We start from the raw sequence: 27,211 nt of genomic DNA on the forward strand, positions 1-27,211 counted from the left end.
TTCACACAGGATCTAGAAAGATGTTAGATGGTTATCGTATTTTAAGAGACCCTAGGTTAAAGTTTTTTTACAGTTACAAAAAAAGTGTAAAAAAAGTTACAATAAATAAATAAATAAATAATAATAAAAAAAAAATAGTTGTCCTTTTATTGAGTTCATTTTCTGTTTTTACTCTACTTTTCTACTCTTTCTACTCTTACTGTAGTTTATAATATACCTTTATACTGTAATTTTTCTTATTGTTACTGTTTTTTTAATTGTTAACCATAGTTTGCTTTGCAGATACCACCATTCTACTGTACTGTATGCTGTTATAATGTGATGTTTTATTGTTGCTGTTGTCACAAGTTAGCCTATAGTTTTGTCTGTATATTCTTACCTCCTTGCTGCAGTGCCTCCCTTTACATGTGGTGTTTGGGCTTCTATGGGCGTTGTCTGCTCCACTGTGGGTTATATCCTGTTCCTGTCAATTACTTCCTGGGTCACCTCCCTGTATGTTTGCTTCCCTATATATACACATGCTCAGTGCACTGTTCCTTGCTTGAGCAACATCGCTGTTCTCTGAGCTCCCATCCGTGTATCCCTTGGCTATTGTATCTGATCCCCTGTGTACCGACCCGGCTTCGTTTCTCCGTCTATGTTCGTCTGCTGCCTGTCCTGACCTCGGCTTGTCTCCTGGATCTCCTTATAGTCTCCTGTTTACCCTGCACACGCCAGCGGTCTCCACATCCTCAGCTGGGCTTACCTGGGGGCCGCGACCTGGTTCCAGTCTGCTGTAAGTCCATCCCCACCATCAGGGCTTAGACTCTACGCCCTGGGGAATCCTGAGCTGGGGATCTATAAGGTCTCACTACCACAGACTCGTTGACAGTTTGCTCAAGCCATGAGCTCGTCTGAGACACCGCAGCCACTTCAGGATCAACTTGAGAGTTTGGAGCAGAGAGTTAACGTTCAGCAGGCTTATCAAGAACAGATTATGCAGTGTCTGCAGGCTCTTTCTTCCCGTCTGGATCAGCTGCAGATTGTACCTACTCCCGCATCCTCCGTTCCAGCTCCTATGTCCGCCCCTGTCGCTTCCGCAGTCTCTCCAGCAGCGGTCAGTCCTGCAAAACTCCAGCTGCCTCCGCCATCTCGCTTCTCTGGGGACCCCAAAGCTTGTCGGGGATTCATCAATCAGTGCTCAATCCACTTGGAGCTAGCAGGCCATTACTTTCCTACTGATCGTTGCAAGGTGGCATACATGATTTTACTCCTGTTGGGACCAGCCTTGGCTTGGGCCTCGCTGCTGTGGGAGCGTCAAGATCCTACAGTTTCCAGTCTCTCTGCCTTCCTACAAGCTTTCCGTAATACCTTTGATGTGCCTGGCAGGGCCTCATCTGCTTCTGCAGCCCTTCTTCGTCTTCGTCAAGGAAACATGACTGTTGGTCAATATGCAGTTCAGTTTGGCACCTTGGCTTCGGGAACTGGCATGGAACAACGAGGCTCTTACTGCAACATTTTGGCAAGGTCTTGTAGATCGTATTAAGGACAAACTAGCTGGCAGAACTATACCCACCACCTTGGATGGCTTGATTTCCCTTAGCATCCAAATTGATGTCCGCTTCCAGGAGCGAGATCTGGAAAGGACTGTGTCACGTCACCCCCTGGTGGGTCACCTTGCTCCTGTTGTCCAGAACATTCTGGAACAACCCATCTCTCCCGCAGTACTGGCTTCTGAAGAACCCATGCAATTAGGCCGGACACGCCTCGCTCCACAAGAGAGGTCCCGTCACCTGAGACTCGGCCTGTGTCTTTACTGCGGAGCTGGTGGTCATATGATAAAATCCTGCCCCCTCTCGGGTCTAGGTCGCTCAGAGGGAGGCGATCTAGACCAGAATCTGAACTCTGCCACCTACCCTCGATTTGTTATACCCGTCTCTATTCATTGGGCCCTAAATTCATATCAAGTTTCTGCATATGTAGACTCTGGAGCAGCCGGGAATTTCATTGAGCAGTCTTTGGCCACTGAACTGGGCATTCCTCTAGTTCCCCTGGCTATGCCTCTAGCTGTTTCGGCAGTGGATGGCTCGACCTTGGCCTTTGGACCCCTACGCTTCAGAACAGCCTCCATCACCATGCATGTCGGTGTCCTTCATCGGGAGGAAGTCACCTTCCTGATACTTCCCAAGTCTTCTAGTCCTATCATTCTTGGACTTCCATGGTTGAAGAAACACTCACTTTATCTGGATTGGAACTCTGGCCAAGTGTTATCTTGGGGGTCGCAATGCCATCAAACCTGTCTCCCTAAGGTGTCTCCACCTCTCCGTGTACCTGTGGCTGAGGTCTTTACCTCTCCAATTCTTCCTCGGCAGTATCTGGCCTTCCAAGATGTATTTTGCAAAAAAGCTGCTGACAGTTTGCCTCCTCATCGTCCCTACGACTGTGCGATTGACCTCCAACCCGAGGCTTCACCACCGCGAGGTAGAGTCTACCCTCTCTCCATCCCAGAGACCCAAGCCTTGTCCAAGTACGTCCAGGAAAATCTGCAGAAAGGATTTATACGTAAATCCAATTCTCCTGCTGGGGCTGGGTTCTTCTTTGGGGAGAAAAAGCATGGTACACTCCGGCCCTGCATTGATTATAGAGGTCTCAATGACATCACCATTAAGAATCGGTACCCGGTTACCCTTGGTTTCCGAACTTTTTGACAGGCTACGAGATGCTCATATTTTCACCAAGTTGGACCTCCGTGGAGCATACAATTTGATTAGGATTCGAGAGGGAGATGAATGAAAAACCGCTTTTAACACCAGAGATGGGCACTATGAATATCTCGTAATGCCTTTTGGCTTGTGTAACGCCCCAGCTGTCTTCCAGAACTTTGTTAACGACATTTTTTCTGATCTCCTATACGTCTGTGTCATCGTCTGTGTCATCGTGTATCTGGGTGACATCCTTTCTCCAGATTTGAACACTCATCGCCAGCATGTTTGTACGGTTCTTCAACGTCTTCGGGACCACCGCTTGTATATGAAGTTGGAGAAGTGCCTCTTCGCGCAAACCCAAGTTCCTTTCCTAGGCTACATAGTCACAGATAAAGGGCTGCCTATGGATCCTGCCAAACTTCAGGCCATCTCCAACTGGCCTCAGCCTTCTGGTCTAAAAGCTACGCAACGGTTCGTGGGATTCACCAATTTCTATCGCCAGTTCATCCCTGATTACTCCTCTCTGGTGGCACCCATTACCTCCTTGACCCGGAAGGGTGCCAATGCCAGAACCTGGCCTCCTGAAGCTGTCGATGCTTTCCACAAGCTCAAATCGGCCTTCCTATCGGCATCTATTCTCAAACGTCCTGACATTCTTCAGCCTTTCTTCTTGGAAGTAGATGTTTCGTCCTTGGGAGTGGGGGCCGTCCTTCTCCAAAGGCATAACAGTAAGCTCCGCCCCTGTGCCTTTTTCTCTAAGAAGTTTTCTGATGCAGAGAAAAATTACACCATCGGGGATCGGGAGCTTCTGGCTATCAAGCTGGCACTGCAAGAATGGCGACATCTACTGGAGGGGTCTTCTCATCGTATTCTGATCTATACCGATCATAAGAACCTCCAGTATCTGCAGTCCGCCCGACATTTAAATCCCAGGCAAGCACGATGGGCTCTCTTTTTTGCCAGGTTTAATTTTGACATCACCTTCTGGCCCGGCTCCAAGAATGCTTGTGCGGATGTCTTGTCCAGATCATTTGACGTTGCTGACTCTGAGTGTCATATTGAACCTGAACATATTATTCCTGCCAATTGTTTCCTGGCCTCCACTCACCTTCAGTCTCCACGTATCTCTCCCGGAAAGACCTTTGTGAGGCCCTCCCTTCGCCCCAAGCTTCTCAAATGGGCACATGACTATAAAGTGTCTGGACATCCTTGTGTGCAACGCACCTGTGCCTTCCTGCTGCGTTACTACTGGTGGCCCTCAGTCCGGAAGGATGTTGAGGAATATGTCCAGGCTTGCTCCATTTGTGTGCAGTCTAAGTCTTCTACTTCAGCTCCAGCAGGTCTCCTGTTACCTCTACCTGTTCCAGATGTACCATGGCGCTGCATCTCTATGGACTTCATATCAGAACAACCCCCATCAGCGGGCTCCACCGTTATCTGGGTGGTGGTGGACAGGTTTTCTAAAATGTGTCACTTAACTCCACTTCCAGGCCTAACCTCCGCTGTCACTTTGGCTTCCATCATCATTAGGGAAATCTTTCATCTCCATGCTATGCCCTCACACATTGTCTCAGATAGAGGAGTTCAGTTTACGGCCCGCTTCTGGAGAGCCCTGGCCACATCATTTGGAATCAAGTTGGATTTCTCCTCAGCTTTTCACCCGCAGTCAAATGGTCAAAGGGAAAGGGTTAACCAGAATGTGGAACGGTATCTTCGTGCCTTCATTTCTGCCCATCAGGTGCCGGCGGCCGCAGAGGTGCAACGGTCTCTCAATTCTATCTGGGCAGATGTTTCCAAGAATTTACATCTGGCAGCTTCCAGGTACAAGGTAGCTGCAGATCGTCATCGCCGTGTGATCCACAAAATTCTCCCTGGTGATTAAGTTTGGCTCTCTACCAAGAATATCCGTCTCAGGGTACCCTCTATGACGTTTGCTCCCCGTTTCATTGGTCCCTTTACAATCCTCTGTCAGGTTAACCCTGTCGCTTTTAAGCTCCGTCTCCCGTCACATCTAAAAATCCCCAATGTTTTCCATGTTTCTCTCCTTAGACCATACATCATCAATAGGTTTTCTTGTCCTATTCGTCGTCCTTCTCCAATAGCCAGTACTTCAGATCAGTATGAAAGTGGGGAGGCCCCGTAAGAGGGGGGAGGGGTACTGTCACAAGTTAGCCTATAGTTTTGTCTGTATATTCTTACCTCCTTGCTGCAGTGCTTCTGTCTTGCCTCCATTCACATGTGGTGTTTGGGGTTCTATGGGCGTCGCCTGCTCCACTGTGACAATGGGGTTCCCCTTGGGGCGGGACTTTTAAGGCACTATATAATTCAAGATACACAATTTATTTTGAAACTTTATTGAAAAAATATAAATACAAAGAAAATTGTTAAAATAATGGGCAAGTTATACATACAATACATACACAGTGAAAATGCACCACATATAACCCATGGGTGTTCACCCGACGCGTTTCGGAGTAGAACCCCAAACTCCTTCTTCAGGGGTGCCCGCAGGGGGTGGTCTAAAGATAATTAGTATGCAAGTAATATGTCATACAGCAATATGTCAATATCATGTACATTGTAAAGATTTGTCAAAATTTCAAAAAAACACTTACATATTCACTGTAATGAATGGAAGAACTTGCCTGCCTGTGAAGGCTAAAAACAGGAGATCAGTGTGCCGACAGGCGCCAAACTGGAATGCCGTGTATAAATGCTAGATGTTGGACCCGAAAGAGAAAGTTTTTCTGGATGTCACAGATGGTTGAGGTTGCTTGCAATAGATAGAGTCCACCCCAGCTCAAGAGGAGGGGATTTGGAACAAGACTCTCCTCCAGCTTGAGCTGCGGTGGATCTATCGTCTTAGAGCGACAGAACCACCAGGACTTAACGAGATGATCTCGTATAAACCCTTCCTGGAGGGCTTCACATCTGGTGGCATGGAAATTTAGCAATTTAGTCTATTATCATGTTGCAGCTTCTTTCCTTTTTCTTTTCCTTACTTTGTGTCCTTCTCTTTTACAACATTTGATGTTGTCAAACGTATTAAATGATGTTATGAGCCAAAAAAAGGTTGCACAGCTTCTTCCTAATTTTTTCCAATTTTGTTTCATGCAATTGTCAGTTTTGAGTGATTGTACAAATACTTTGTAATTATGCATATGTATGAATAAAACTTTTATACACAGGTATGTCAGTCTGCCTACGGTGCCAAATGTGAGATAAAAATTATTTTCTCTTAAAATGTACTCATATTTCTATATTGTAATGGTGATAACTATTAGGACTTGGGCTCATGGTCCCTTTTCCTGTGTTATTTCCAATAGGACCCAAATTGTTATTGATGTCACGATGGACTGAGTCTGCGTGATGGGGAGATACACATCTTCATCTCCGCTTTGGGATAGCCCGGCACGGTAAGGCGGACGCCACTAGATGGCACCCGCAATGTCGGCAACAGCCCATACCATCTAGCTCAAAATTTGAGCTATGAGGCGCATGCCCAGTGGACTCCGCCTTGCGTCTCACGCAGACGGAAGTCCATCACCGTGTCGGTGGGACACATAGGCCGGTCCAGCTTCCGCCGGGTCATTTCCGGCTGGGGGCGGGCCCGGCGTACGTGACCCAGGGAACCCCACCGGCAACCAGCTGATTGCAATTGCCTTTCAGCTGAGATCAGTCTCAGCTGATTGACAAACGCTCTTCTTATATCCCACATGCCCGGCATTGGACTCATATGTTCCTTTGCCGAGCATGATATAACATCTACCCTGCTATGCTGGATCTGTCTGCCCAGAAAAATCGACTTTAAGGTATTTCTCTCCACTATCTTTTGAGGAATTTTTTCTAATAGCCTGTCTGTCCAACCACAATAGCAAGTTTTGATTTTCCTTTTTTCTTTTTCTTTTTTTAACTTGGCATTTTTTAAGGGGATATCTATTATGCCTTCCCCTTGCATCCTCAACCATTGTGTTTGGGACTTATAGGTCCCCGAGCAGATTTTTGCCCACAAACTTGTTTATTTATACATTGTTTGGCAATGGACAGCCTTTCTTTCCAGGCTAAAGAAACTTAATGATATTTTTATTTGGCTTTTTTCTAAATAAATAATTGCTACTATTGTTGCTTTTCTGGCTATTTATGGGATTTATAATTTTAATTATTTGGCCTTTGCTCAGCAGGACTGCCTATTGGGGGTTCCAGCTATTCCCACCCTTTTTCCCTTTTGGGAGATTGGGTTGCAAGCAACCTCAACCATCTGTGACATCCAGAAAAACTTTCTCTTTCGGGTCCAACATCTAGCATTTATACACGGCATTCCAGTTTGGCGCCTGTCCGCACACTGATCTCCTGTTTTTAGCCTTCACAGGCAGGCAAGTTCTTCCATTCATTACAGTGAATATGTAAGTGTTTTTTTGAAATTTTGACAAATCTTTACAATGTACATGATGTTGACATATTGCTGTATGACATATTACTTACATACTAATTATCTTTAGACCACCCCCTGCGGGCACCCCTGAAGAAGGAGTTTGGGGTTCTACTCCGAAACGCGTCGGGTGAACACCCGTGGGTTATATGTGGTGCATTTTCACTGTGTATGTATTGTATGTATAACTTGCCCATTATTTTAACAATTTTCTTTGTATTTATATTTTTTCAATAAAGTTTCAAAATAAATTGTGTATCTTGAATTATATAGTGCCTTAAAAGTCCCGCCCCAAGGGGAACCCCATTGTTCTTGAATTTCAATTTGGGATGTGGCACTCAGGGGATCACTCCACATGAATCAAACTCTTTTTTTCCTGCTCCTGTTCCTGTCAATTACTTCCTGGGTCACCTCCCTGTATGCTTCCCTATATATACACATGCTTGAGCAACATCGCTGTTCTCTTAGCTCCCATCCGTGTGTCCCTTGGCTATTGTATCTGATCTCCTGTGTACCGACCCGGCTTCGTTTCTCCGTCTATGTCCGTCTGCTGCCTGTCCTGACCTCAGCTTGTCTCCTGGATCTCCTTATAGTCTCCTGTTTACCCTGCACACGCCAGCGGTCTCCACATCCTCAGCTGGGCCTACCTGAGGGCCGCGACCTGGTTCCAGTCTGCTGCAAGTCCATCATCACCATCAGGGGCCCTGGGGAAAAAGCAGGCTGGGGCTTAGACTCCGCGCCCTGGGGAATCCTGAGCTGGGGATCTATAAGGGCTCACTACCACAGACTCGTTGACAGCTGTGTTTTTCATTGTTAACCATAGTTTTCTTTGCAGATACCACCATTCTACTGTTTTACTGCATGGTATAGTATTATATTGCAATGTTTTACGTGTTGTTACTGTGTTTTATTGTTAACCATTTTTTGCTTTGCAGGTACACCCATCAGCTAAAGCACTGATTTGTTTATTCTGAGAGCAACAGGCAGCGTTTGCTCTCAGCATATAAGTAAATCAATGATTGCAGCGCTATAGGAGGAGATTTCACCCCCACAGTGGGGTGGACACAGAGGGCAGATCTCCCCTGTGCTTCGCCATATATTTTTTAACACTTTTCTTTGCAGAAATTTCTTCATCCACATTGATCAATGCGAATGGAGGAATCTGCTATGTTCTTTTTTTTTTCCTTCAGCCCATGGGCTGAAGGAAAAAAAAAGAACATTGCATGTATGTCCATCATTTGAAGTGGGTGGATGTTAGGAGGTCTAATGGTGGGCATACCACACACTTTCTGGCAGAGATTTCTTCATCCACATCGAACAATGTGAATGGAGGAATCTGCTAGGTTCTCTTTTTTTCATTCAGCCCACAGGCTGCATGAAAAAAAAAGAACCTTACGATATATATGCTCAACAAGGAACAGCAACGTACTGGTACGTCGCTGGACTTTGAGTGGTCATACCAGGAGGATGCCTGCAGATTTAGGCATCATCTTGGAATCGTTTTTTACAGCCAGTGGTCGGCTTTCATGTAAAAGCAATCCTAGTGAATAATTAGCTGCTAGACTGCTTTTACAAGCAGTGGGAGGGGACACCCCCCCTTCCGCCGCCTTCCACAGTTTACTCTGGCTCTCCAGTCCCACTGGGTAACCCGAGACTGCAGCCGGCAGTTCCGTCACCTGGCCATAGACCTGATTGGAGACTAGAATGGCTCCAATCATCTATATATGGCCTAAGATAATGGAAGCTACGAACATTTCATGGCTTCAGTTTTGCCAGATCTAAACAGCGCCATTGTGAAATTGGGAAAGCATCTTATCACACCAATCTTGGTGTGGTCAGATGCTTTAAGGGCAGAAAATAGACCCCATTTTTTAAGAAAAGAGTACATGTCACTACTTTTTGCTATCATAGGGGATATTTATTTAAATGCCCCGTGATAACAATAAAAAGGATTTAAAAAAATGAAAGAGAAGGTGTTAAAATAAAATAAAAAAGCAAAATAAATAATAATATAAAAAATAAATTCAATCACCCCTGCCCCCCCCCCCGTGTTTGCGTGCAAATGCGTACGCAAGCATTGATCTGTTGTCATATGTAAACAGCAATTGCAGAATGCATGTGAGGTATCGCCATGAACGTCAGATCGAGGGCAATAAATCTTGCAGTAGACCTCTGTAAATTTAAAGTAGTAATCTGTAAAGGCTTTTAAAAATGTACATAGTTTGTTTCCGCTGTACAGGCGTGCACAATTTTAAAGCATGTCATGTTTGGTATCTATATACTCGGCATAAGGTAATCTTATATATTTTACCAAACAATTGGCCAATATATAGTATATTTGTGCATTCATTTTTAAAAACGTGTTTTTTTCCCCAAAAATTTTCGTTTGGAAAATCTCTGTGCAAATACACTTTGACAAAAAAAATTGCAACACCCATCATTTTGTTCTGTAGGGCCTCTGCTTTAAAAAAATATATCATGTTTGGGGGTTTAAAGTAATTTTATAGTAAAAAAAAAAAAAATTTTCATGTAAACAAAACGTGTCAGAAAAGGGTTGGTCTTCAAGTGGTTAGAAGAGTAGGTGATGTGTGGTATAAGCTTCTAAAATTGGGCTTAAAATGCCAGGACAGTTTAAACACCCCCCCAAATGAACCCTTTTTGGAAAGTAGACACCCCAAGCTATTTGCTGAGAGGCATGTTGAGTCCATGGAATATTTTATATTTTGCCACAAGTTTCAGGAAAAGTTGTCACTTAATGATATATTGCTCACACATGTCAGGGGTATATGTGGAATGACACCCCAAAATACATTCTGCTGCTTCTCCTGAGTACAGGGTTACCACATGTATGAGACTTTTTGGGAGCTTAGCTGTGTACGGGCTCCCGAAATCCAATCACCGCCTTCAGGCTTTCTAAGGTCGTAAATTGTGGATTTCACGCCTAATTACCGATCACAGTTTCAGAGGTCATGAAATGCCAAGATAGCACAAACCCCCCCCCCCCAAATGACCCCTTTTCGGAAAGTACACACCCCAAGGTATTTGCTAAGAGGCATGGTGAGTATTTTGCAGCTCGTATTTGTTTTAGAAAATGAAATAAGAAAATGAAAAATTATCTCTGCTTTCTTTTTTCAAATTTCAAAACTTTGTGGCAAATAGCTTAGGATGTCTGCTTTCTGAAAATTGGTTATTTGGGGGGGGGGGGGGGTTGTGCTGTCTTGGCATTTCATGATCTCAGAAACTGTGATAGGTAGTGAGGAGTGAAATCAACAATTTAAGCCCTTAAAAAGCCTGAAGGCAGTGATTGGTTTTAGGGGTCCTGTATGTGGCTAGACTGCCAAAAAGTCTCACACATGTGGTATCTCCATACTCAGGAGAAGCAGAGAATGTATTTTGGGGTGTCATTCACAAATAGCCATGGCATGTTCGAGCAATATATCATTTAAGTAACAACTTTGTGTAAAAAAAAAAATTGTAATTTTACTAAAACTTGTGGCAAAATATAAAATATTTCATGGACTCTATATGCCTCTCAACAAATAGCTTAGGGTATCTACTTTCTGAAAAGGGGTAATTTGTGGGGGTTTTGTGCTATCTTGGCATTTCATGGCCTCCAAAACTGTGATAGGTAGTGAGGAGTGAAATCAACAATTTATGCCCCTAGAAAGCCTGAAGGCAGTGATTGGTTTTTGGGGTCCTGTATGTGGCTAGACCGCCAAAAAGTCTCACACAAGGGGATTATCCCTATACTCAAGAGAAGCAGCAGAATGTATTTTAGGGTGTAATATTTTTTGTCATTTTTCAAACACCTGTGACAAAAAAATACAATTTTCAATGGGCTCAACATGCTTCTCAGAAAATTCCTTGGGGTGTCTACTTTCCAAAAAGTGTTAATTTGGGAGGGCTTTGTACTGCCCTTCCATTTTAGCACTTCAAGAAATAAGATAGGCAGCCAGAAAGTAAAACCTGCGTAAATTCCAGTATATACACCATGGTTTGTAAACGCTTTAACTTTTGCGCAAACCAATAAATGTATGCTTATTGAAATTTTTTTATCAAAGACATGTAGTTAAATCCATTTTGACCTAAATGTATGTCAAAAATTAAGTTTATTGGATATTTTTTTATAAAAAAAAGTAGAAAATGTAATTTTTTCCTATAATTTTCAGTCTCTTTTAGTTTATATTTCAAAAAATAAAAAGGTGATCAAATAACACCAAAAGAAATCTCTATATGTGGGAAGAAAATTACATATGTTTTGTTTGGGTACAGCAATGCATGACTGCGCAATTACCAGTTAAAGTTACGCAGTGCCAAATTGCAAAAAATGGCCTGGTCATTGAGGGGGTAAAAGCTTCCGGTCCAGAAGTGGTTAAACAAAGAAATAATAGTATTAAAAAAATAGTATTCATGAATCATGACTAGCAATGTACAAATTATCTATGCTGTCTACATTAGATCAGGCTAATTTGCAGGTCAGCAAAATGTCTTCATTTGCCTATAGATCAATGGAAATTTACTGCACTGTATAAATCACTTAAATTTACTGCTTTGCAATACTGACCTAGAAATCTGTTATAATTTTTGCTAGTAATAAAAGAGAAAGAAAGTTAAAGTGTATCTCTCTGAGATTAAAATTGAATGGATGTTAGAATTAGATGAAAGGGATATATATGCTAAAATTGATTAATAATATGATTAGCTAATGAAGATTGGAAAAATCAACACATAAGCATTAGGTTAGTGCTATTTTGTATCTTATGTAGTGATAAATTGATGTATATTAGATGTATAGCATAAAGGCAAGTATAACATATCTGCTCCAGAATTCAGAGAACCTCTGTACACATAGAATTCACTCATGTAGAGTATATTGCATTTCTAAAAACACATTGGTTACTTTTTTGAGGCAAAGTTTAGGAATTCAAGAATTTTTTTGTCCATCACAACAAAATAAAAAAATTTAAATTCTAGGAGGTCCTGCTCATGAGAGCTTACAATCTAAAAGGTAGTGACACGTGGTACAAAAGATAGTAACTGTGCGGGAATAAGTTGATGGAGAAACTAAAAGTTTGTATTTTTTAGGTGAACAATAGAAAACCCCTGAGGAGTGGGACTTTAAACGGCAAGAACCAGGACTTGAGTATGAAAATAAATAAATTTTATTACAAATATTACAAAAAATAGATTGACAAAGACAAAAATGACATGTATCATAAAAACATGGTCATAACTACGTCTTGGAACCGAGAGAGTCTGAGATGTCTGGACCGGACTAGACGCGTTTCGGTCAAATTGCCTTTCTCGATAGTCCAGGAAACACCAGAGCTCAGACTGGAAGCATGAAAGATAACAATCAGTATGATAAACATAGTAAACAAGGAGTTAAATTTCAATAAGCTTAACAATAGAATAATTAGTACATGCAATAGCAGATTTTACACAGTGTTTGTTGTATTTAGATGTAGAGAGGAACAAAGGTACCTCTATGACTACATACCAGATATGCAGAAACTCTGTAGACTCCAGGACGGAGGACCAAGTGAATGGATCTTAACGGGTTAGGAAAAAACCTTCAGGTATCCTTGACCACAAGTAATATATGCCAAATTGGCTGGGTCTATGCATGGACCTGAGATGATGTATATGTACGGGCTTCAAAAGGGAAGTTAAATGGTTATAAACCAGATTCAAGTATAAATAAATAGTAACTTCACAGGTGACAGTGAAAAAGCTCCCCGATCAGAAATTCCCACGAGGATCTCCAAAACGGGGTCAAAAACACAGGTCGTCTGGGGTGAATGAAAGAAAAAGGGGAGAGAGAGAGAAAACAAATTAAAAATAAAAATATGAGAATGTACTCATGGTAGGATATAAGATGAGAGATGAAGAAAGTATGTATTTTTTAGGTGGTGGCAGGATAGGCTTCCCTGAAGAGATGGGCTTTTCCGTTGTGCCTAAAGGTGGACAGAGTAGAAGATAGCCAGAGAGATTAGTGTAGGGAGTTTCAGAGGACAAAGAAGCTCTGGGGAAAACATGTGTAAAGGTGATAGAGAACAGGATGTCTTCAGAGGAGCAGGGAGGATGGTTTGGGTGATATTTTAGGATGAGTTTGGTGATGTTGCCTGTGGCAGAGTTGTGGATGGCTTTGTATGTTGTTAGTATTCACAGAGAGGAATGTGGCACTGACAGTAGGTCAAGTGGATAAGTCTGGCAGCAGTAATCCTGAGAGACTAAAGAAGGGATAGCCTATGTATAGGTAGGTCAACAAAGAGAGGGTTACAATAGCTGAGGTGAGAGAAGTTAAGGGAGTGGAATTGTAGCTTTGTGGTATAATTGGGGTATATTTTTAAGAAGAGGCATATTTCTGAAATGTTATGAAAATGAAGGCAGCACGATTTAGACAGTGATTGAATGTGAAGCTGAAATAACAGGTCAAAATCCAGGATTATACCTAGCACCCTGGCATGAGGAGTGGGAATGGTGATTGTGTTATTAATCTCGTTAGAAAAGTAGGGGGTGGGAGGAAGAGTTCAGTTTTGGAAAGATTTAGATTAGGATTTCCAATGAGTCTGAGGAAGATTTATGTGCCATCTGCATAGCGAATGAGAACGTGGTGTGCTGGTGACATTCTTTCATTCTGAATGTCTTTTGGTTCCAACCATTAATCACTGCAGCACCTGCCCTCATACAAAGCCATTTCTGCATGAACATGTGCGTTGGAAATTGTATGCTAGAATCACCAATGGTAACTGTAGGAGGCTGATGCAGAGATCAATATTCACAAAGTGTAATTTGCCTCCAGTGGCCAAATGGCACACAGGTCAATCACACTCAGCAGCGCTAACTATTAATCCCCCCAGTAGGTTCTGTAAACAAGGCGGTTGCACCCACTATACAAAATTGCATATACAATTTATGATTTATATAGATGAGTACTGAATAAAGTCTTTTAATCCCATAGGTGTAAGTGTCCTTATTAACCACTTTACCACCGGAGGATTTTGCTGTCTTACGTCTGGGCCACTTTTTGCGATTCGGTGCTGTGCGACTTTAACTGACAATTACGCGGCCGTGCGACGCGTACCCAAACGAAATTTACGTCCTTTTTTTCCCACAAACAGAGCTTTCTTTTGGTGGTATTTGATCACCTGTGCGATTTTTACTTTTTGCGCTATAAACAAAAAAACAGCGTTTATTTTGAAAAAATAACAATATTTTTAAAACATTTTTATATGAAATTCCCCCCAAAAAAATTTAAAAATCTAAATTTTTTTAAATTTTTGGCCAATTTGTTTTCTGCTACCTATGTTTGGTAAAAAAAAAATCACAATAAGCGTATTTTGATTGGTTTGCGCAAACGTTATTGCGTTTACTAACTAAGGGAAAGATTTCTGTCATTTTTGGTGGTTTTTTTTTTAACGCGTAATGGCAGCGATCTGCGATTTTTTTGCGGGACTGCGACATTGCAGCAGACAGATCGGACCCTTGGCTGACATTTTTGACACTTTTGGGGGTACCAGTGACATTACTGTAGTAATCAGTGCTGTAAATATGCACTGTTACTGTAAAAATTACACTGGCAGGGAAGGGGTTAATTTTATTGGAGAGGGAGGGGTTAATGTATGCCTGGTGCTTACTAACGTGTGGGGGGGGGGTGACTGAGTGACATAAGGACAGATCGCATGTTCAGCTATGCTGAACACTGCAATCTGTCACTCCTTGTCACTGAGGAGATCCGCCCGCTCTGTTTACGCAAGCAGGCGGATCTCCAAAGTAGATTCCCCGACGATCGGGGAAGAGCAGCGGCGATCGCCGCCACTCCTCCCCTGGCCCGACTCCCGCTGTGACTGAAAACAGCGGGAGCGAGCCTCCGGCAGCGCGCGCGCGCCGCCCACAAGGGGCGCAGTCCAGCGACGTAGGTCTACGTCGCTGGACGATAACGAGCCACATTGCTGCAGTAGCAGCAATGTGAGCAGTGTTAAAGTGGTTAATAGTGGTATTGAAAATTCACATTTTCCAGTGATTGAAATGACAGTCCAATGCCTTAAAATATACGCCACCACACCACTTGTGCACTCCCCATATGTAGTAAGCACTCACCAGAAATTAAGGGAAACAACACCTTGTATAAATATCAGCACTTCTCTCCTCTCCTCTGTCACTCCTCTACACCAATCCTCGTCTTTATCCCATGAGTCAGATGTCTGTCGCATGGATATGTTGGTAACTTCCTTCCCTCACTCAAGGATTTCTCACAAGTGTATAGAGTGACAATTGGGAGAAAGAAAAGCAGGGGGGCCAATAGCGTGATATTGCTTTTAACACTTTATTGTAAAAAAAATTCACACAATATCCCGCACCCCCTTCAGTTATATGCTTACTATGCAACTAAAATAACAGGCATGACATGTAAAGTTAGGTTCCTTTACATGTCATGCCTGTTATTTTAGGTGGAATGTAAGCATATAACTGAAGGGGGTGCGGGACATTGTGTGAATTTTTTTACAATAAAGTGTTAAAAGCAATATCACGCTATTGGCCCCCCTGCTTTTCTTTCTCCCAATTGTCGCTCTATACACTTGTGAGAAATCCTTGAGTGAGGGAAGGAGGTTACCAACATATCCATGCGACAGACATAGTGTGATTGACCTGTGTGCCATTTGGCTACCGGAGGTTAATTACACTTTTGTGAATATTGTTTGTAGAATTACAGCAGCTTCTCTGTATAATAATTTTTTATAATTTTATATTAATTTTTATAATTGTATTGTGTCATTTGATAACACTGAGCGCTGGGCGAGTGTTTGCTGTGGTTATACTTATTGAAACCACTTCCATTAATGATGCAGAGATCAGATGTAGATAAAGAATAGAGGTACAGGTTATGGGAAGAGGCGAACAAAAGATTGAGTTAAAGGTGACATAAATGAGCATTGAGATAGGTAGGAGGAGTATCAAATACGGGATTCTTGGAGGCCAAAGGAGTGGAGAGGTTTTTATTGCACAAACAAATGATCGTTGGGAACAACAAAAAAAAGATTGATTTGGCTGATTTTGACTGTATTTACTGCGGCAATCCATTTTAATGTAAAGTATTTGTATATCATAACATATGGGTGTATTTAAAAAGCAGTGAATCTAACAAGTACCAAACATTCAGTGCTGGTACATCTTCCAGGACATGTGTTTTGAATGAGATTGACTGATTCAACACCAGTGAAAACATATTGTTCAGTGTAGGGCTGGTAGAGATAAGTGGAGCGATTTCTCTGACCTTTATTTTGAAGGTAAATTACAAATTCCCTCTTTGCCAAAATTTGGTTAAAATAAGTGTATTATTTCACAATGCAGAATGCCTATGTCAAATTTACTTGAAATAAATCATATTGTTTGTTTTCTAATAAAAAAAAGCATTAAAAGCGGCATCTTACCCTACGCACCTTCCCAACAGCATGATTAACAAATCTAGGAACCTGAGACCTCTGACCCCCCCTTCTGCTCCCATTCTTTACCTCAACTGCTATCCCACATCCCTCTCTTTCCATCCTGCTCCTTTCTCTATTTACCCCTCCTGACTTACTATGGGTAGTTAAGCTCTACCAATTACTTCTATCTCTGAACACAACACCTGGTTGAATACACAAGGTTTTTATCCTGGAGGCATTTACCTATCTGTCTCCCCAAAACGTTACCGTGTTAGTAGGTTTTATAGTTAACAGTATGCCAGATCTCTGGAGCTACATCCCCAGGAGTAGTGTTTACTACACCCACGACCCTTCTAGAACCACTCATGTTACCAACGTCTGCTGGCAGTATTAATACTCCCAACCCATCATTAGCTTCTACTCTGGTTTTGGTTTATCTTTTTTATATTAAACCTCTATACAACGAACAGTTGTATAATAGAGGGAAATTTAAAAATTAGAAACGGACCGAATTTTCTCCCTCCTTCCTTAGGTATAGCTTGTTCCCTTATGGGGTGCCTGGGGCTAGGAAGAATGGTACGGCCCACCATTCAATTAACCCTCGTAATTGTTTGTACTAGCTTTTGCCAACATTTACCTATTGTTTCTGTTATATCACTTGTATTCAATCACCCAAACCGGTATTCTGTATGATATAGTGTGATATTTATTGTTTATCTTCAGTTTGCTGTTAATACCTGAAAAACCCAATAAAAATTTTGAACAAGAAAAAGAGCATTAAAACACGAATATTACTTTTGAGAATCGTTTAAAATGTAACTCCACTTTTGTTGAGAAAAAAAAAACTCCCCTCTGGGTGATCTATGTACATTACAAGGATTTTAACAAACTGTTGCAGATTTCTATCTTTTGTTATTTTGAAGAAATTCCTGTGTGTTTATCTGTATCCATGTGGGAAAGTGAGTCTAATGGGAGTGTGCACCTGCAGGGTTCCAATGAGGAAAGTTGTTGGGCCTGCATCCCTTTAGCAGTGGTTTTCTATTGAAAGTATCTCACCAAATATTACATTTTTGTTACGAGGATGCCTGAAATCTGACTTGTATCTTAGGGCAGACTTTTGGGACAATTGGTGAGCCAATCACACAAGCAGCAATAGATGATTCCCGAGGGGCATTCTGTACTCATTCTGTGTACAGAACACCACCAGGTAGCCATATTGCATTGCATTTTCAGAAAATTACAGAGCTGCAGATTGAAAAAGAAAGGTAATTTTTTAATAACATTCAATTACAATATGACTTGTGTCGCAATTGTATACGCTATATTATTTTTTCTTTATTTGCTATTTTTTTTCCAAACAAAAGAGGAGTTACTCTTTAAAACCATTTAAAGCCGATGCATCATTAAAACCACTAAAAAGCACCCGATTTCACCTTGCCCAATGTCACAATACATTTTGTTGCAATGATAAATTTCAACAAAATGTCCCGAATTATGAAAGAATTTTGGTGAAGTGAAGACCCTTGGTTTTGCATTTACCTATTGGTCAACACAAGAATCCATCTCTTAGGCCCCATTCACACCTCAGCGTTTTGTAGCTTGAAGCTCGAAGCTCCAAAACACTGGAGGAGAAAAAATCAATTATCCTCTATGGAGATAGTTCACATCTCCACAACAAGTCCCCTGAAGCCAAATGCCTGAAGCTCAAAACAGTTCTGGAGCTTTTTTGTAACTCAAATCGGGCAGATTTGAGCGTTTTTTGTGCATTTTTATTCCCATAGAAATTATTAAAAAAACACGCTATTAGTGCGTTTTTGTGCTCATTCGCCTGCTTTGTCCTGTGATTTTCTGCTCAGAATAAAAACTTAAAAAAATTAAAAATTAAAATAGTAATAATATATGAATAAATAAATGTAAAATAAATACACAAATAATACAAATCATCATAAATAAATAAAATAAATTAATATAATGTAATAATACATTATTAATTAAACCTTAACCTTAAAAAATATCACATAACTTAATTAATTATTAGCATTAGTAGTATTAATATTAGTATTAGTAGTAGTATTAGTAGTATTCATATTAGTAGTATTAGTATTAATAGCATTAGTAATATTAGTATTAGTATTATTAGTATTAAAGGTATTGGTAGTATCAGTATTATCAGTATTAGTATTGATAGTATTAGGATTAGTAGAAGAAAGTAGTAACACCCTTAAAAATAAATAAATAACCCCAACCCCTAATCCTAACCCTAACCCCAAAGTCTAATCCCAACCCTAGCCCAACCTTATCTCTAACCCAGTGGTTCTCAACTCCGGTCCTCAGGACTCACTAACAGGCCAGATTTTATGCATTACCTTGGGGAAATGCAGACTAGAATACTGCAATCAAAGAACAAACACAAGGGTGCATCGACCTAGTGCATTATCCTCTATAAAGATTTTATTGAATAAAAGGTATAAATATTGTGTTTGTTCTGATTTAGTGGTCTCAGACTACCCTGGTCTTGAAAAGGGGCTGAAAGCTGAAGCACCTGAATAAAGCCAAGTAGAAGGTCTTCGGTAGCCGCATGAGTGTGGCTGGATGTGGTTAGAAAATCACCTCTTAGAGTGCAGGAGATAGGTGTTTTGCACCAATTTTATGGTTTGGTCTACTAGAATACTGCAATCACTGAGAAGCAAATTATATCACCTGTGATGTAATTCAGTTATCTTGCAAACCTGGCCTATAGTGGGTCCCGAGGACATGAGTTGAGAACCACTGCTCTAACCCCATACCCCCCCCCAAATAAAAAAAGAAAATAATAATAAAAAAAGGAAATAAATGCTAATGGACAAGCTAAAAAAGCTGAAATACCTAACAACAAATGATTCAACACATGATGGTTTTCTCTATTGGCTAATAAAAAAATGCACATAAATACGCACCATAAAACTCCAGAAAAACGCTCAAAGACACTACGCTCAGGTGTGAATGCAGCCTTACTTGCTAACCCAGAGTAATATTACACACAGAGTGATTGCACTATAAAAGATGGGCACTCCCTTTTATCCTAGGCCGGTTCTGGTCATGAACTCTGACCTTATTCGCATACAGCTTCTTTAGTATAGTGCCACCAAGAACTAAAATTGCACATGAAAACTGAACTGTTTTATTGAATGCAGTTAAATACCATTTACACGTTGCAGTAGCATGCAGTGTGCTTTCAAGATGCAGTTTAATTTAGCAGTTTCTTAACATTCAAATACACACATTACATTTGTTTAAAAAAGCATTATGTGAAATACATTGTATTAAAAATACAGGCAAAACTGATGGGTGATAGATAGTGAAACTGAGGACAGTCCATAAAAAACCCAAGAATTGTCAGACTGCAAACATTAACTGTTAGGCTAGGTTCACATTGGTGTGATGGAAGACATCCCATGTGATTCGCACCGCACTGATGTGCAAATCACATGCGATGTCTGTTCGATGAAAGATCAGCCATACAGATTGTATGGCGGAATTCACATCGCATTCGGACCAAACTCGTGCAGGACCTTTTTTTTGGTCCGCACCAGAATCGGATCGCATAGGTGTTCACACCTATGCAATCCAATGCCTGTCTAAATTGACAGTTCACACTGCAATGTGAACTGATCTGGGGGTGTCATTAACTTTGTATTGACACTTCCTACAGTTCGCATGGCAGTGTGAATTGCCTGAGAGTAGGGAGCGATGCGGGAACTGACAGTGGATTTGCAGAGTTTCCCGCATTTCACCAATGTGAACCGAACCTTAGTTATTTGTAGACTTGGGCAAATGGGTTCTACAGGGCTCTGCCAAAGCAAAGGCAGAAGAGGCTGCTTTTTTGTGTGCTCCAGTGGGGGGATTGTAATCTCCCAAATTTAGCTAGGTATAACTGATCAAATGCAGGCTTCCTTTACTATATAATACTATCGTCGTGATAAATTTTGTTTTTCAGGCTGTGCGAATGAAGTCTGCAAACAAATGCATTGTATCAGTAACTTGGGTCTGGTCAGGTCTTCAGGTGGGAATGCCCTTAAAGTGATTTTCATGTCTTGTTTTTTGTTTTGTTTTTTTTTTTTTTTTTGACAATTGACAATAGTAATACTAAAATGATTGTAAAGTCTCGTTTAAAAAAAATAAATAACAAACACGGTATACTTACCTGCTCTGTGCAGTGGTTTTGCACAGACCAGCACAGATCCTCCTGGCCCCTCCCTCCTGCCAAGTGCCCCCACAGCAAGCAGCTTGCTATGAAGGCACTTGAGCCGAGCTGCTGCTCTGCGTGTCCTTTTAGACAAGGAGCTGTGGCTTGGCCCCACCCCCTCGCTCTACTCATTGTCTCACTGACTTTGTTTGACAGCTGCAGAAGCCTATGGCATCCACTGTGGTCTCAGCAAATGAGGAGGGAAAATCCAAGACATCCAAGGCTCTCATGCAACATCGCTGGATCGAGATGGGGCTCCGGTAAGTATTAGGAGGGCTGAAGGGGCTGCTGAAAATAGAATGTTTTTTATCTTGATGCATAGAATGCATTAAGATTAAAAAAAGAAAATCTTCTGTCTTTAGAACCACTTTAAGTAACATGGTTAAACAAACCCTAGATTTACTCACTTTATACATAGCACACATATGCCACAGCCCCTACATCCACACAATATGCTTTAATTACTGTGCCATAACCGGGAGCCCAACAGATATGTACTACATTCAGCACAATCATTTTAAATAAATGAAGCTCTTCAATTAAAAATGCTATTTGCCTACGTTAAAGATCTTCCAAAAATAGTCAGTGACTACTCCGCAGCCAGCAATTGTGGAAACAATAACGCTTTAGTCAAGTATATAATGTAAAATAGAGCGTAAAGAGTTCAGTGGTCAGGGGTGTGTCATATAAACCTAGAGTACAGAGTGCGGTGGTCAGGAGTATGTCAAATCCCTCCTCTCCCTTCAATTGCCTAATGATTACCCATAGAGACTTTAGCCACTTTAATCCTTCTCATCTCTATTCTGCTATTGACCATCTCTACGACAAAATCTCACCTCTGTCCTGCTCTAACCACTTCTGTCTACAACAGTTGACCATCATCCTCCCTGGACACACTTACCACACCTCACTACACACAGAATCAGGTCCTGACCACTTCAACGTTGGCAAACAAATGACACCAGAAGTTTCAAAAAATGTAGCCGTGCTCTTGAACATCTGTGGTGTAAGATTATGTCTCAGAAAGACTTCAACCAATATGAATTTGTCCTTTAAAAATGCAATTCCTGTCTACACATTGCCAAGCAGACCTATTTTATCATTCTCATTATCCACCTCCCATCCGGGCCATTGTAGATATACGGCCGGGGCGGGAGTCTCGTCCTTCTGAATGGACGTTCCGGAATGTCCTTCAGAAGGAGAGATATCGCGATGTGCCTGTGTCCCTAGGACACAGAGCAACAAGACTCGGCAGGAGGGCCCTGTGATTGGCCCTCCTGATCACATGACGGCTGTGTCCAATCACAGCCGTCATGTAATGTCAATACAGCCGTTGTAACGGCTTCGATCTCTTCTCCTCCTGACAGATCCTGTCAGTGAGGAGAAGAGCAGAGGATCGATTCTGCAGCCGGGGTGATCAGTGAGTATTTCTGATTACTCACTGATCACAGGGGGGGTCTGTGCTGGTAATCAGATGATTGATTACCAGTGCAGCCCTGGGGGGAGGGGGTGCCACTAGAGCCACCAGGGATGCCCACCCATGACCACCAGGGATGCCCACCATGGCCACCAGGGATGGCAAACAGGGCTCAGAGAGCCTGCCAGTGGTGCCCCCCTATCAGTGCTGCCCACCAATGCCATCTATCAGTGCCGCCCACCAGTGCCCATTATTGCCCACCAGTGCTGCCTATCAGTGCCCATCAGTGCCCCCCATCAGTGCCGATCAGTCCCGCCCATCAGTGCCACCTATCAGTGCCCATCAGTGCCGCCTATCAGTCCCCATCAGTGCTGCCTATCAGTGCCCATCAGCGCTGCCCATCAGTGCCCACCAATGCTGCATATCAGTGCTATCTATCAGTGCCACATATCAGTGCCCATCAGTGCTGCATATCAGTGCTACCTATCAGTGCCCATCAGTGCTGCATATCAGTGCCACCCCATCAGTGCCACCCCATCAGTGTCTCCTCATCAGTGCCTGTCAGTGCGGCGTCATCAGTGCTCATCAGTGCAGGAAAAAACGTATCCATTTACAAAATTTTATAACCTAAACAAAAAACTTTTTTTTTTTCAAACTTTTCGGCCTTTTTTTATTTGTGCACCAAAAAAAGAAAAAACCTGGCGGTGATCAAATACCACCAAAAGAAAGCTCTATTTGTGGGGAAAAAATGACACAAATTTGGTTTAGGTACAGTGTTGCATGACCGCGCAAAATGCAACAGCGCTAAAAGCTGAAAATTGGTCTGGGAAGGAAGGGGGTTTAAGTGCCCAGTATTGAGGTGGTTAACAACCTCTCATCCAGTTCCTGTAAACTCTTTTCCAAAGCTCTACTTCCACTAAACTGCCTCCACCCACTAACTCACACACTGCCCAGGAGATCACCAATCAATTCAAAAATAGGAATAATACAATTCATGATGATCTCCTCTGTACAGATATCTTCCCCATTTAACACCTAATGTCAACAGGTACTCTATGCTTCCCTCATTTAGCCCTGCTACTATAGACAAGGTTGCTAAACCTTTTTATAATGCCCACCTAACCACCTGCCCTCTGGGCCCTGTTCCCTCCCAAATTCTTTGGTCACCCTCTGGCACTAAACTCTCTGCTACACTCTCTAAATCACATCTTCATTCTGTCCCTCTCTTCTGACATCTTCTCCAACTCTCTAGAACATGCAGTGGTCACCCCCATACCTAAAAAGCCCCCAATTGGAGTGCGCTAGCGCGCGGCGCCGAGTCAGAACATGGTCTGACCGAGCTCCGCGCAACCCGCCGGCTTCATAGCATAGAACGAGCGGTGAGAACGGGTGATCGGGCTCACGGGCGGCAGCGGAGCATAGGTGAAGGTAGGATGCACCGCAGGAACCCGGGAGGGAGCAAAAAAAAGCAGTCCACGCCAGCACAGCCTCCCTGCAAACAGCGCCTGTCTTTTCCCAGTCAGCTTCCACAGCGGACCAAGATGGCCGCGACCCGCGGCTCGGCTACACGAGGCGGCACGCTCCACAACATTAGTGCCAAGCCTCCAGCCTCACCAAAACTGGGGACCACCACAACATCCCCCCACAGTGCTGGACACCCCTCGCCTGTGTCCTCCAGGATGGAAGAGGTGAGAGATCCCTTCTCCTCTCAAGGGACCGGCTCCCAGTCCCCACAGGCCGCATCCCATGGCTTCTCCCCATACCAGGCCTCACTAGATGGGGAAGTAGAGGGGGATTCTTCCCAAACATCTTCCTTGGACAGACAGATTTAGCCCTGAGCCAGGGCAGCTCCGCGGCCCTCCCCCCTCCTCCCCAGCCCTCATATTCGGGTGACTCTGTACTCATTGCCAGATTCTCAGACCCTGCTACAACAAGAACTCTCCAAGGCCTGTGCCACCATTACTGCAGGCATGAAGGGGGACTTTCAAGAAATTGGAGACAGGCTTGATTCCATCGAATCTAAAATGGATGGGACCGTTAAAAGAGTTAACCAAAATCACAAGCTGATAGTCACACTTCAGGATCAATTGGTTGAAGCCCAGGCAAAAATTGAGGATCTTGAAAACAGATCTCGCAGATATAACTTTCGAATCAGAGGACTTCCTGAGTCGGTTACTGATCTTGAACCAGCTATCCATACTCTAATGACTGATCTCATCCCGGACATTTCCCCACACCACCTGGAACTTGATCGCTTTCATCGGGCCCTGACGGCACCGCGCTCTGATGGATTGCCACGGGATGTCATTGTGAAACCCCATTTTTAAAGGATCAAGGAAAAGGTCATGGCAGCCGCCCGCTACCGCAATGATGTCACCCTGCTCGATCAACCTGTGCAGCTGTTCGCAGACATATCCCAGGCGACTATACAAAAAAGGCGCACTCTGAAACCGCTACTGACTCATCTGATTAATCGCCAGATTAAATATCGCTGGTCTTACCCATTCAGGCTGTCTTTTTCATTTAAGGGGAGGTCCTACTCCTTTTCCAACTTTCATGATGGTGAAGATGTCCTTCTGGACCTGGGCATCATATCACAGGATGCCCCCCCAGCCAGATCCCCGCGGGGATGCCCGGAGGAGTCCTCCAGACCACTGTCGCCTCTGTGGTCACAGCCGGCCAAGAGGGGCAACGCCAAACCACGCACCCCGCCGTGAGGAATTACGGCCCTTTTGCTTCACTCTACTCTTATTTGATTGGGGACCAATTTGTTTTGTTCTTTTTTTATTCCCTCTATGTTCCTTTTTTGGGCGTGCCCTGACTGTGGACTATGCTAGGTGGACATCGGTCTACCAGCTTCCACCATACTGGACGGCTCTTGCTGCGAGCCCTCACTGAGAACTAAGGCTCCCTGAACTCGAGTGTTTCTACTGATTCTAGCAGCCGTTTAAGGTTCACTATGTTGCCATTTGTCATCTGGATTTCAGCGATCTTCGGACACCATAGTTGGGACATAGACGCTACTGCCTTCCCACCCTATGGGGTGCTGCGCAATGTTTCCTGCTGAGATGGAAAAGATGGGGATGGTTTCTTCCTCTGTCTGCCGGTTGGCCCTATTGTTGTCAGCCGGTGGAGGAGGGTTGTCAGGGGACATGTGGGTCCCAGACTGAGCTGGACCTATGTTTCGGGGGAATGATTGTTTTGCTGTGTTTTCCTTTATAGTTAAATGGTTCTATGGCATGGATTGAAGCGAGTCGGGTTGTTTCCGCATGCCACTTTCGGTGACCTTGCTCACGGCTATGTGCGGTGAGCAACCTCGCGACTACTTATGGGGAGCTGGACCCCACAACCAGCTCACATTGCATATCATGTTGGTGTTACAGGCACATCCTCCGCCCCCCCTCTTGCCACATGGGCGGTGGGGGGGGGGGGGGGAAGGCGGGGGATCCTTTGTTCTTTTGTGTTCTTTTTTCTGCTGTTCTGTCTTTCTTCTAACCCCTCTTTTTTTCCCTTCTCCCATGGCGGCTAATCGACATCCAGGCCCCTTCAGCTCGATCCAGGGGAGGAGAGGTGGACCGATCTTCGTGGCACACAGGCAGTACAACCTACCGAACCACAATGACGCGCCCCTTACCAAGTAACTTTAAAATTCTAACACATAATGTCCAGGGCCTTAATGCACCGGTGAAACGAACAAAAGCTTTTCAATTTTACCACAAACAGGGAATTGATGTCCTCCTCTTACAGGAGACCCACTTCTCTCGCACTTCTGCACCCAAAAGGCTTAGCGCTAAATTCCCCACCTGTTATATGTCGAATAGCGAGGATAAGAAACGGGGGGTGGCGGTCTGTATAGCCAAGAGGGTCCCGTTCACACCTAAAGAAGTGATCAGGGATAAAGAAGGGAGATATCTAATGGTCCAGGGCAAAATAAATGAGCATGACGTGACCTTTGTCTCTTACTACACTCCGAATGTGGGGCAGATACAATTTTTTCAAAACATGCTGAGCGTGGTGATGCCGCGTGCGACGGGCCATGTTGTGTTTGGGGGTGACAGTAATGTCCCCTTGGACCAGGTCATGGACAGGTCGGATGCCTTGCGTGCCTCTTTGAAACATGCCCCGCGATAGGGGGTTAAATTGGCTCGTTTACTGCACTCCACAGGCTTGGTGGATGTGTGGAGAAATGACCACCCCACGACGCGCGACTTCACCCACTATTCCCATGCACTATTCCCATGCACATAAGACCTATGCCCGCATAGATCACCTCTTTGCCCTGTCGGCTCTCCTTCCGTTCGTACTGAAGACCCAAATCGTTCTCACTCCGTGGTCTGACCACTCCCCAGTAGTGATGACCGTCTCTGACTTGTGGACTAAACCTAAATTCTCCTCTCGGAGGCTCAATGCTTCCCTACTGAATGACCCCCTCATCTTTAAGGAGGTATCTGATGGCCTGCACCAATATTTTCTTGACAACCCTACAACTGACACTTCCCCAGCCATAGTGTGGGCGGCGCATAAAGCGACGATCAGAGGTAAGCTTATCCAGATTGCCTCTCGGAAAAAGAGGGAACGTGACGGGGAGATATTGCGTCAGGACGCAGAGCTGAGGGACCTTCTAAGGGAACAAAAAAGAAAACCAGGTGTGGACATCAGGCATAAGATTGACGCCGCACGGGTGGCCCTCAATTTTAGCTTGACCACTAAAGCGGAAAGCTCTACTCCCCGGCACTCCCGAAATTGAGGCTTCGGTCTGGTCTCCGGTCGCAGGACCCCCAACTGGTGGTCAATGAATTTTATCATTTCTATACTAAGCTCTATTCCCAACCGCAACCGCTCCAGCAGTCCACAGTAGCAACCTTTTTCCATGATATACCCCTCCCCCCCGACTTTCCACCCCACACATGGAAATCATGGACAGGGAGTTCTCTGCCACCGAAATATTGGCAGCGATCAAATCCATCAACCCCAATAAGACGCCTGGTCCAGATGGTTTCTCTGGCCACTACTATAAAAAATTCCACG

The sequence above is a fragment of the Pelophylax lessonae genome, assembly GCF_965119305.1.
Source record: "Pelophylax lessonae genome assembly, chromosome: 3".
NCBI classification, from domain to species: domain Eukaryota; kingdom Metazoa; phylum Chordata; class Amphibia; order Anura; family Ranidae; genus Pelophylax; species Pelophylax lessonae.